We start from the raw sequence: 12,022 nt of genomic DNA, 5'->3' as shown, positions 1-12,022 counted from the left end.
GTTCAGTCTGGGCCAGAATGGGCCAGGGTTGGATGGTCGTCGCTAGGATAAAAAACATGGGGAGACGCTGGAATGTGGCTGCGCCTTGTCAGTTAAGGGCTGGCCCACGTACCAGGAATGCAGGAAGTGCCAGAAGTAAAAATGCGTCACTCGAGAGACGTGAAAGAATGCAGCAAGGGTGGACCCCACCACTGCCTGGGCAGTTGGAGGTAGAACAAGGTTGGTGACACACATAGCGATGTCTGATTGGGGCTGAAGAGCATGGACAAAAAAGAGTGGCCCTGGAGGGAGTAACCACACAAACTGGTAACTGTTGATGCTTATCTTATATAAGGGAGGCAACGAGTCTGGGGAAGACACACAACACATCTGACAAGACCAGCACTCATTTTATCCTATTTGCGTTATTACTTTTGTCTTTCATTTCGTGCTTTGCTGTTTTTGTCATTATTTGGGGCTGAAGGAATGTACGGTCACATGCCTGGAGTGACGAGGGTGTATGCACAAGGTTCACATCCATATCTGGTATGATTGATTAATATATCCATTGTTTCAGTTTCATTATTGTTTGTGTCTCGTATATCTCTTCTTTTCATAGACCGATAGCATTTCAGGCTGTGACAAACGGTTGTTGGCTTAACCCAAAAGACCTTAGAGCTACTCAGGCAGGAGGGAGACCTACTTGCCTGGTTAGGAGTCAGATTAGGCTATTTTCAGCCTCGTTTGAACCTTCGCAAAGGTTCTGGCATGCCCGCTCTATTTCGCACTGTGTGCGAATCCTCGTGTGTGAGTGTTTGGGATTTTTGTCACCAACACATTTTGGCAAGTCCGGTGGGACCCTCATAAGCCAACGACTTCTATGGTCAAGCAAAAGAAAGGGCCTGGACGTCCTTGTATTTAGAAAGAAACTATGGTGGATGAAGAGATGGAGAACCCCACGACGGTCAAACTTGCAGACCAAGCCGAGGACGAACCATGCGGTTCACATGGCAGTAATGCTAGCCATTACTCAGCGCATCAGCTAGTGGTTATGGTGCATGACGCTGTAGACCCCCTCGCGGGCAGTATGCATCAACTTGAGGATGTCTTTAGACCTATTTTCGATGCCTTACGACACATGATTGCTGCGGTCGATAAGTCCGTAGCCAACCAGCAAAATCAGTTTGAGGAGTTTCGTGAAACCCTCGTTGCCTTAAGGCAGCAGGCCACGTCAGGGGCAAGACCGAACACAACGGTCACACCACCTGATGGAGCTGCCCGGTGCCCAAAGGTAGAGGACTCGAGGTAGGCCGAATGAGCTTACCCGTGCAAGCCGCATATGGCAGCAGCTCGAGCCAAAACCCTGTTGTTGGGGATCGGCCTAGGGTTAGTCTGCCAGCGACGACTTTCGTCAATCCCCTATATCAGGCTGCCTCACCCAGCGCCGTTAACCCCATCGGGAGCTATGTGGTTAACAGCCCTCCCACGGGCATTCCAGGGGGCACCAATCAGGCGACCGCCTTAGGGGCAGGCAACGTGCCCGTAGCAGCTATCCCAGTTGGACCACAGTGGCCAGCCACCGCAAGTACTGCCCAAGCAGGGGGCATCAGGCCCGGCCCGGGGTCCAGTAACACTACCGCCACAGGGGTAAACGTTGTCCCCTTAGGAGGATACCCCCCTCCAGGGCGAGGCAACGAGACCATTGACATGTCAGGGTATAGGCCCACAGGGGTAGGCATCAGGGAAAACGTTCTCGGATTTGAACAGAGGCGGGAGGAGTTCCCAAACGCTCAGCCCGGCCTGGCTTATCATGGTAGCCCGTGGCCACCCGACGCGACGGGGCATCCTGCTACATAAGGGGCACCAGTGGTAATCGACTGAGGAGAGCTGACTAGGATCATCCAAGACAGTATTAATCCTTTCTATAGGACGACCCCACGTCCTGCTTATAGGAAGCCCTACCCCGAATATTTCGAAGCAGAAGACCTCGGGAGGAACCCCAAAATCCCAGAGTTCACCAAGTTCTCGGGTGAGGACAAGGTGTCCACCATTAAGCACATAGCCCGCTTCACCGTGCAGTGCGACAACCTGGGTGAGGTGGAAGTGGCTAAACTTAGGCTGTTCCCCAACTCTTTAATGGGGTTGGCCTTTACTTGGTACTTTAACCTACCCGCCAATTCGGTCCAGAGTTGGCAAGAGATGGAGGAACTCTTTCACACTCAGTTCTATCACACTGAGCCAGAGGTTACCATAGGAGATTTGGCCAAAATGACCTAAGAACCAGGTGAAGCCATCGAAGGGTTCATCACCCGATTCAAGATGGCCAAGTATAAGTGCCCAACTACTTTGCCCGAGGCCGAATACGCAAGGATGGCCTTGGGAGGACTCAGTTTCGAGCTTCGAAAGAGGTTTGCTGGCCAATACTTTGCTGACCTTGGGCAGCTGGTACTATAGGTTATGCCCTATGAGCAACTCCTGAAAGAGGAGGGCTAGCGGAAAGCGGCCTCCATCTGGACATATTATAAGGACACGGCTGGTCATGCTTTCCCACTACTGGGGAATAGCGACCAGAAGCAAGTTGATTACGTAGAATTTGAGGTGGATGCTGCAAAAATAGAAGAAGCCAAGCCGAGCAATCTAAGACCGCACCTTAGAGGACCTTCGACTCAAAGGTAATGTACTCCTTTGATATTTCAAAGGCCGAGATGAGTTTTGATCAGTTGCTCAAGGACAAGTCTATTAAGTTGCCACCAGGGCACCAAGTATCTCCCAATCACGAGTTAAAGGACCAGAAGTTCTGTAAGTGGCACAATACCCGTACCCATTCTACTACTAACTGTGTGGTTTTGCGGAATGCCTTGTAGAAAGCAATTACCACTGGACGCCTTCAGTTTCCAGGGAGGGAAAAGGGAGTCATGATGGTCGATGAAGGATCCCTTCCCAGTTAACATGGTCAGCGTCGATTTTTCAAAGCTGGCCGGACCAAGGGGAATTCAGCGCGTGCTTGGAGCTTCGGACAGACAAGCGCCTCACCTGGGCCAAATTTACCAAAGCGATCGCAGGGATCCCGGCTGAACTTGTGGGAAGCTCCTTTCCAGAGTCAGGCCAGTGGCGATCGTGCAACGAATGATCTGAAAGTTACAACAGGCCGAACGTAGGGATTCCTGACCCCACCTAAATGGCCTAATGCACCTGTCATGGGCCGATCTAGGAACACTCCGATTCAGGCTGAAAAGTAGATAGCGGCCCCGAAGTGGAGGAGGCGTAGCAAGCGACTCGTTGTGAACACCCGCTATGAGTTCAATCGCCCAGAAGTTTGGGGAAGAGGAGAAGAATGTGGGACTGGCACACCCAGGCTGAGTGAAGCGCCAAGGCTGCACCAAAAAGTTTGTCCTAGTTACAGTCAGCCAATTAGGGGACATTGAAACAAAATCGCAGCCCGGTTAGGCCAATTATCATCCGATCAGGGCAAACGGCCTACCTCAAGAGCCAAGGATGAGGTTAGTCCAGTGCTTGCACAAGGGAGGGGGTTGATTTCTCATCAGGCAACCCACACTTCCAGGCCGTCAGCCAAAGATTGGCTTAGAAGGGTCTCAATAAGAAGGCACCTGACATACGAACAATATGGGCTAGATTACTCTCGTACAAAGCACTCTGCATGGGAGGCCCCTCAACACCAGGGAGGCTATAGGCCAAGGATGGTTGTTCTTAAGACAGATGGAGAAGAGTGAAAGGTTGCAAGACACCCGAAGTTCCTGACCAGCCTTGATCCAACTCACATGACCAGAGCGTAGAAAACAAGGCGACAGAGAAAGAGGGCGGCCCAAAGACGGAACCAACAGGCTCGGGCCAACGAGGACCATGGAAACGCAATCCCCCAGGATCAAGATGGGAGAGGCATGAGCTCTGGGGGACAGAGCCAAGCGGTCAACGAATCTTTGAGGGTAGAAAACCTAAGTACCACTATTGGGGGAGAAGGAGCTTTGGAGCCAGATGTGTCGGACTGCAAGACCGAAGACAGTGATCCAGATGTTTTCGGAGACATAGTGACAAGCGCCAGCCCGAAGGTTGACAGTGCAGACACCAGTGGCCCCATCCACTCACTGGATATCGGCTTTGGCAGCCTGGTTGAAATGATGTTCGGTACGATCCTAACCCAGGTGCAGATCTCGATCGTGTACCTCTTGCCAAGGACGTTCCAGTATCAGCCCGGTCAAGCGATGGAGCTGAAAGGAGACATGGACGTAGGGGACTCACCCCCGGGGTCCTAGGGATAGAATTGGTACCCGTTAAAGAACAGGCCGAGAAGAGGGTAGACTGCGATGAGCCAGACCAGTAGGGCCCGAAGGACAACGTTAGGACGGTCATCACTAGGGAAACAAAGTATACCTTTGATACCCCAGTACCGCAAAAAAAGGTAGCCGATATATTTGAGGAGCCAACTCGAGAGATGACGCGACATTTGAAGCCGTTGTACATTCAGTCCCACATGGATGGCAAAGCAGTAGCCAGGGTTTTAGTCGACAATGGAGCAGCAGTGAATATCTTACTCTCAAGAATGATGAAACGTCTCGGCAGAGATGAGATCAACTTACTACCCGCTAACGTCAATCACAAACTTCCTAGGTGGTTCCACTAGGCCGAGATGAGTGCTCCCAATTGATCTAAAAGTCAGAAATCATACGTCCTTGACAGCCTTCTTCGTCATGGATGCCATGGCCAATTACAACGCCCTTTTAGGGAGAGACTGGATCCATGAGAACTCCTGTGTCCCTTCGTCTCTACACCAACTATTGGTGCTCTGGTGTAAGGGAGGGAAGATTGAGTTGGTGATGGTCGATAACCGACCATTCATGGTCGAAGCTAGCCATGCAGTGGCCGCTTTGTATAACGGATGCATAGGCCCTATCCAGTTCATCGGGGCAGATGAGCATGGGAAGCCCACATCCCTGGTCACCTCATCCACGGTCTTGGAAGAAGTGTTCCAGCTGAAGGGACCGCAGACAGAGGCCCTACCGAATCTAGGAGAACGACGAAGGAAGACTGACCAAGATGATTTATGAAGATAAGCTAGATGACTGTGGCAGACATAATGCACCAGTTGACAGTTGCAAGCCTGGAGCAGAGGATGTCTCATGAAGTAGGTGTAGTGGCCGAGATCTCAGCCAAGGAGCAGGCCGTGGCTGATCCCAAAGTTCGGCTACAGGACCTGCCACCTGCGCCGTTGAAAATGGAAGAAATGCTAGCAAAGGTCCAGGATCCTTTGGTCGAAGTAGATTTAGGGATGGTCGGAGATCATCGGCCTATTTATGTTAGCGGGCTACTCCCGCCTGAGTTAAATAAAGACATTGTAAGTTTATTAAAGGAATTTAAGGACTATTTTGCTTGGGATTATTCTGAGACACCCGGTCTACCCTGGAGTCTGGTTGAACATCGGTTGCCTATTAAGGATAATTAGAGATCGGTAAAGGAATTGCCTAGATGAATGGCACCAGACGTCGTTCTAAAAATTAAGGACGAAATCACACGATTGTTTAAGGCGGGTTTTATCAGAACTGCTAGGTACATGGAATGGGTGTCGAACATAATGCCGGTCATAAAGAAGAACAGGAAGCTAAGAGTGTGCATCGACTTTAGAGACCTGGACAAGGCTGCTCCCAAGGATGAGTACCCGATGCCAGTGGCCGATATGCTAGTTGATGCAGCCGCAAAGAATCACATCATGTCTTTTATGGATGGTCACGTCGGGTACAATCAGATCTTCATTGCAGAGGAGGATGTCCCAAAGACAGCCTTCCGTTGCCCAGGTGCTCTAGGAACATATGAATGGCTAGTCATACCGTTCGGGCTAAAGAATGTCGGTGTCACCTACCAAAGGGGGATGAATACTATATTCCACGACATGATCAGCACCTTTGTAGAGGTCTACATTGACGACGTTGTGGTCAAGTCAAAACATGAGCATGAACACCTTGAACACATGAGAAGAGTGTTCTCCAGGATGAGGACTCACGGCCTGAAGATGAATCCATTGAAGTGCGCCTTTGGGGTGGCAGTCGGTAATTTCCTCAAGTTTCTGGTTCATCAGAAAGGGATCGAGGTTGACAAAAAATAAGGCCAAAGCCAACCAGGAGGTAAGGTCGCCTTCAAATAAAAAGGAGCTACAAAAGTTTTTGGGACAGGTGAACTTCCTCAGGCGCTTCTTCATTTCTAACTCTGCAGGCCGGACAAAGGTTTTCTCCTCGCTGCTAAAGTTCAAAGCCGATGAAGACTTCAGATGGGATGGTGCTCACCAGGAGGCGTTTGACCAAATAAAGGCTTATTTGACGAGGCCTCCAATCCTAATGCCTCCAAGAAAAGGAGTGCCTCTAAAATTGTATGTGTCTGCAACAGAAGGTTCAATAGGGAGCCTACTTGCTCAAGATAATGAGGCCGAAAAAGAGCAGGCTGTGTTCTACCTAACCCGACCTTGATGGAGGTAGAGCGAAAGTATCCTGCCATTGAGAAGCTCTGTCTGGCGTTGTTCTTCTCCTATAGCAAGCTTAGATGTTATCTCTTGCCAGCTACGGTGAAAGTGGTTTGCCTGACCGACGTCATCAAGTACATGCTCACGTGCCCAATTTCTAGGGGAAGGGTTGGGAAGTGGACTCTGGCCTTGACAGAGTTCGCTCTCCAGTACGTGCCCCAGAAAGCAGTCAAGGGTCAGACGCTAGCATATTTCCTTGCTGACCATCCTCCCATCGAGGTAGCAAAGGGTATGATGGAGGTACCCCTCATCGGCCTAACGCCATGTAAGCTTTTCTTTGATGGATCTAAGACTGAGTAGGCCGCCAGGGTCGGAGTTGTACTGCGATCATCAGAAGGGACGGAGAAGCAAGTGGCCTTTTGGCTTGATTTCCCGTGTACTAACAACCAGGCCAAATACGAGGCCCTCATCTTGGGGATGAGCCTACTCTTTGGCCTTAAGGTTGACGCCGTGGAGATCATCAGAGATTCGTAGTTGGTAATCAAGCAGCTGGCCGGGGAGTATTGGTGTGAGAGTGAACACTTGGTGGAGTATCTGGTGCATGCCAAGAAGCTGATCGAAGGGTTCCAAGACGTGGCGGTTCGCCACATCCCACGAGTGAAGAATTAGGCCAGAAATGGGTTGGCCCAGGCAGCGTCTGGCATCGGTCTGCCAGAAGGTAGTTTGGAAAAAACTATCATCATCAAGAGACAAACACGGTCTTCTGTCCGTGAGGGCAGTCAGCTGGAGGTTAACCACGTTGAAGACACGCAACTTGATTGGCGAATGCCAATCATCCAATATTTGAGTAATCCTGGACCAGAATTTGACAGAAGGATCAGGGATAGAGCCACAGGATATGTGCTGATTGGGGGAGATCTCTATAAGAAGGGGAGGGATGACCTGCTGCTCAGATGCGTTAGTCTGAATGAGGCGACATTGGTCATGACCGAAGTCCATGAGGGTATATGTGGAAAGCATCAGGCAGGCCCCAAGATGAGATGGTTGGTCCGGCGCCGTGGGTACTATTGGCCAACAGTGGAAGCAGATTGCATCAGGTATGCTACGGGTTGTTGGGCGTATCAGACCCACGGGCCGGTGTAGCGCCTGCCAGCAACGGAGTTTAACCTAGTGATCAAGCCATGGCCATTCAGAGGATGGGCTATGGACCTTATAGGGAAAATTACTCTGTCAGCTACGCGGGGACATTGCTTCATTATTGTGGCCACCGACTATTTTACTAAGTGGGTTGAGGCCGTACCAATGAAGGGAGTCAGTCAGACAGAGGTCATCCAATTCCTCAAGAGCCACATCATTCACAGGTTTGGGCTTCCAGAGACTATCACGTGTGATAATGGGAGCATTTTTGTTGGAGATGAGGTTGTTGCCTTTACGGCTGAGCTGGGGATAACATTCACCCATTCTACCCCCATACTACGCGTAAGGCAATGGGTAAGCCGAGGTGAGTAACAAGATTCTCAAGGGGTGTTTAGCGAAGGTTGTGGATGATAACCCACGAAGATGGGCAGACATGCTTTCTGAAGTACTTTGGGCATTTAAGACATCACAGCGGACCAGCACGACCACTACGCCCTTCGCCTTGACATACGGCCATGACCCAGTACTACCAGTTGAAGTTAGGGTGAAGTTAGCACGGGTGGCATTCCAGTAGGGACTCACACCAACAGCCTACAGCGGGGCCATGCTGGCCAAACTTGATGACCTGGAGGAAGAGCTTTTGGCCGCACTAGACAGGATGCAAATTTAGAAGAAAAGGGTTACGACAAGCTATAATAAAAGGATCAGCCCAAAGCACTTCCAGGAAGGGGACATCGTCCTAAAGGTCGTACTCCCGATTGGGGCAGAGGACCCCAGATTGGGCAAGTGGTCCCCAACATGGGGGGGACCGTTTACGGTCTCCCAGGTGCTCCGTGGCGGGGCTTACAGGCTGCGTGACCTGGAGGGATGCATCCAAATCAGGCCAATCAACGGCAAGTTCCTTAAAACTTTCCATCCCACGATCTGGGACTTGGGGTGAATGGAAGAAGGATGGAAGGAACACCCCGAGAGCAAGGCCGCGAATTGAAAAAAGAAAGCAGGCTTTACTCGCAAGGAAAACAAACACGGCCTAAGTGGGCCGAACAAAACAAAAGCAGAAAATAAATAAGGTACTAGTGTTCTTCTACCAAGGGGGGGGGGGATGGCACGCAGGTCTACTTAAAAAAGTCCTGAGGAGTGGATTCCTAGATTTCACTCCACTTCTTCTCCATCATTGACAAACGTTCATTGGCTACAACCAGACTGGCTTGGCGGCCTGGCCTCAGTGCTTTCTGCTGCTCGGCCTGGGCCTTGACAGAGGCCGCCTCTGCCAATACGGTCTGAGAACCAAGAAGCTTCATTTTGACCTCCTGATCGAGAATGGCCCTCTTAGATTGTAGAGTTGCGAGCTGGGCTTCCAAGCCTTGGATGTCCTGGTCCATTCGGGCTAACCGGTCCTGCCCTTCTTTCACTTCATCTAGAATCGTCTTGAGATCGTCTCACAATTTTTGCAAATTCTCGTCCATGGCATCCTCTCCTTGAGAAGGGCTTCATAGTTCTGAGCATTCTTGAGAGCAAGAGGGGCCGAGGTGGTCACATCAAACATGAAAGCAACCGCCCCGTCTAACCATTCTTTGACCTGGATAGGAAGGTCTAGTGTTGACAATAATGTACGAAGCGCTTCGACGATGGACGTCAGGTTACCAGCACTCACGGCCTCATAAAAAGGAGATTGCAGGAAGGAGTGCAGGAGTGCTTTTGCCTCGGCCACCTGGGCGGGAATGGATCCAAGACCTGAGGCATCGTCAATTTCTTTCTCATCTTCAGAGGAACTCAGGTCGGCCAGAAATGCTTCTAAACTAACAACCTGAAAGGAAGGGTGTATCAGCACTGGCAAAATGTGAGAACTAACGTCAGGGCTAAGGCACACGTACCGTAGGAGTCACTGCAGGGGCAACGTGGCTTGGAGGGGAAGGGAGATCTGGTTCATGAACTGGGATTTTAGACCCGCTGGGTTCGGCCACGTCATGACCACCAAGCACGTCAGCGCCAATTTCTTCTTCTTCGGTGCCACTTTCGGAGGCACCGTTTAAGTAGGAGGACTCAGATGCTGAGGAGCTGGTAAGAATAACCTAGGGGGACTTCGTTGTAACGGCCTATTTTAGGCGTGCACTGGACCAAGTACGGTCTTTCACTAAGCGAGAGGTGATCGAAGGAGATGTTGCTGTGGAGACGTGAGGCCTGTTGCTTATGGTCTGGCCTCTTTGGAATACACTTGGAAGAGAGGTCTGGCGTTGAGTGGCCTTTGATGGGCTGACACTTTTCAGCCTCTTACTCACTGGAGGAGGTTCGTCTTCAGAGTCTTCGTTGTCTTCTGGTGATGACGACCCATGGTCGCTCGGGCTGACTGGACAGAGGACATGGGCCGCGCTGAGGATTTGGCTACAGTCACAAGAAGGTCGCTCAGCAAAAGACAAGCAAGGTAACAGAATAAGGAAAGGCGAGGTATGATGCTTACCAGTGGCTTGCTTGGGGGCTGACGCTTTCTTCCGCTTTGGGGCAGCGGTCTGGTGGCTAGCAGTGCCTAAGGATGAAGGAGGACGCTTGCTACTCTTGTGATAAGACCGAAGTGGGAGGAGAGAGGTAAAGTATGCATCCCACCAGGCCGTAAAGTCTTCGATTGCTGTGGGCTCTCTGACAAAGAACTACAGTTCGAACTTTGAAAGGACTAAGGCATTCATGGCCGAAGCATGAAGTATATCGGCCACACTCGAATAGACCATCCTATCTAGCTCACAGTTTATAATGGAGTAATAGTTGGGGCAAGAGGCCACTTGGCGGAGGCCGAATTGGCTCGCCCAGAAATGAGGGTTGTACATCTCGAAACCGCAGGTGTTGTTCCTGACGGCTCTAGAGTAACCCCGATGTGAAGGTCCCGACATACCAGAAACTTGCCCCATAGGGCCTGGGCCAACGTAGGACAATCAATGGCTAGTGAGAGCCACTCTGGGACGGCCTCTTGCGTTTGAAAGGGGAGGAAGAAATCACCACTTGGGTCAGGGTCAAAGGTGGAAAAGAAGTGGTAGTACTCTTGCAAGGTCTTCAGATCATGGTGAGAGGAAGAAGCAAACAAATAGCCGACCACAGTTCAGATTGGAAGCGGCGAAGGCACGATGTACAAATCGGTGAAGTAAGCGCGAAGCCACATCTGGAGGAGCTAGAACGGGCCATCGCCGTAGTCAAAGTCAGAATCGATGATGTCATTGTAGCCCCGAAAGAGGGCGGCTAGAGTAAAAGAAGCTAGATCGACCACACGGCCTTGCCCCAGGGCATTGGCCAGACGGAGGTAGGTCTTTGACATCTTGTTTGACCGAACACAGGCGACATAACGGCAGATCCAAAATAGAAAGAAGGTCGTAAGATCTCGGGGGGAGACGGAGCCGCGGGTCTCCCGGTAGGTTCGCAAATAGAAGTTGTAGCTTACGGACTTGGTGAATTTGAGGCCATGATCCAACTCAACCTCACGGACATCGGTTAGGCCGGGGGATGAGCCGTTGAACTCTTTCCCTTCAGCCTTCAGACCGATTAGAGCTCCGACATCTAGGAGGGTTGGGGCTGCCATCCCAAAACGAAAATGAAAGGTATTGGACAACCGTGACCAGAATTGGAGAGCAGCCTGGAGCAGAGGACAGTTAAGAGGAACAGAGGTGGTCAAGAGTTGGACGGCGTGAAGAACACTGAGATTGATCAACAGGTTAGAGCGATCATAGACCACTTGATCAACCCAGGTTTTCCAATTCGGGAGATAATGGGGCCACAAACGCCCGAAGGCCTTATCCTTGAGTTGCAAGGGGGCCGGCGATTGGAAAAGCAGCTATTTCTGCTCATATTTCAAAAAGTTGGACAAGCCACGGGGGTAAGAGACAAAGGCTGGGCCTAGTTTGACGACAGAGGGCTCGGAGCAAGGGATCTGTACCTCGGTCTGGACCTTGGAAGGCAGGAGCGAGCGTTTATGCGCCAATAAGTCTTCCACCTCTTGTACCGCCGCAGACTCTATAGGTTTCTTGGCCATGGCGTCTGAAGGCGGCGGCTTGGCGAGTCTGAGGAGGTGAGAATGGAAGAAGGAAGATGATGAAGGAAAGAGAGAGGGCGAGAAGTCGTTTGTGAAGCCCTCGGTAATGGGCGAAAGGATTCAAATGTGGGCTGAAACTTGTGCCATCATTATGGCGGTAGGGTTTGAAATTCAAAATCCCTAACTGCCCGAGAAGATGAAGCGGCGAAGAGGTTTTGCGCGATGGTTCAACTAAAGGTAGCTGCCGTTTCAGTCTTTCCAACACAACCCCCTTTGAGCTTGGGCCACGTGGCATCGCTCAAGAAGGTTGTGAGGGGCATTGTTTGTAGCCCAAACCCACTGGTTCTGGTCAGTCTGGGCCAGGAGGGGCCAGGGTTGGACGGTCATCGCTGGGGCCGAAAACATGGGGAGACGTTGGAATGTGGCTG

The sequence above is a fragment of the Telopea speciosissima genome, chromosome 3, assembly GCF_018873765.1.
Source record: "Telopea speciosissima isolate NSW1024214 ecotype Mountain lineage chromosome 3, Tspe_v1, whole genome shotgun sequence".
Classification (NCBI taxonomy): Eukaryota; Viridiplantae; Streptophyta; class Magnoliopsida; order Proteales; family Proteaceae; genus Telopea; species Telopea speciosissima.
The sequence above is the reverse complement of the archived record's forward strand: the minus strand, read 5'-3'. Positions refer to the sequence as shown.